Here is an 898-nt window from a genome sequence, read left to right as displayed (position 1 = left end):
GTTCAGTGAAGAATGACTACTTATCATGAGCCAGCTACTGGGCTAGGGACTTTATTTATTTTTTATTTTTTTGAGACAGAGTCTCACTTGGCCACCCTTGGTAGAGTACTGTGGTCTTAGCTCACAGCAACCTGAAACTCTTGGGCTAAAGTGATCCTTCTGCTTCAGCCTCCCAAGTAGCTGGGACTACAGACGCTTGCCACAATGCTCCACTCTCTTTTAGAGACAGAATCTCACTCTTGCTCAGGCTGGACTTGAACCTATGAGCTCAGGCAGTCCACTCACCTCAGCCTCCCAAGTGCTGGGATTACAGGCTTCAGCCACTCTGCCCAACCAGGCCTAGGAACTTTAATGAGGATGAACAAAGTCCAGTCCCTTCCATGGGGAATTTCATAGCACAGCAAGGGAGACAAATGCATAAATGGTCACCGACAGAATGTGGAAGGTGTTCTCTAGCTTAGGGAAGCATAGTGGTCACTACTTTCAGGAGTGGAGAAGGGTTCATACGAGAGGATCACTAGGTACAAATTAGGGGAAAGGGACTCCTTCCCAACCCCAGTAATGTGAGATGTGAAAGTGCACAGGGCAATAGCCAGAAATCATTCATCTTCTTTTACCATGTTACTGCCGAAAATCTTTTCAGTTTACATTTGGGAGATCCAGCAAAAGGTGTCATATGGGCTCAGTGCCCAGAGCCCAGTGGTTAGGCCACTGACCACATCACTGGGCTGGAGGGTTTGAACCCGGCCTGGGCCTGCTAAACAACAATGACAACAACAACAACAAAATAGTTGGGTGTTGTGGTGGGTGCCTGTAGTCCCAGCTACTTGGGTGGCTGAAGCAAGAGAATCGCTTAAATCAAAGACTTTGAGCTTTGCTGTGAGCTGTGACGCCATAG

The sequence above is a fragment of the Otolemur garnettii genome, unplaced genomic scaffold, assembly GCF_000181295.1.
Source record: "Otolemur garnettii isolate 467f Iridium unplaced genomic scaffold, OtoGar3 scaffold00018, whole genome shotgun sequence".
Lineage (NCBI taxonomy): Eukaryota > Metazoa > Chordata > Mammalia > Primates > Galagidae > Otolemur > Otolemur garnettii.
This window is presented reverse-complemented; position numbering follows the sequence as displayed.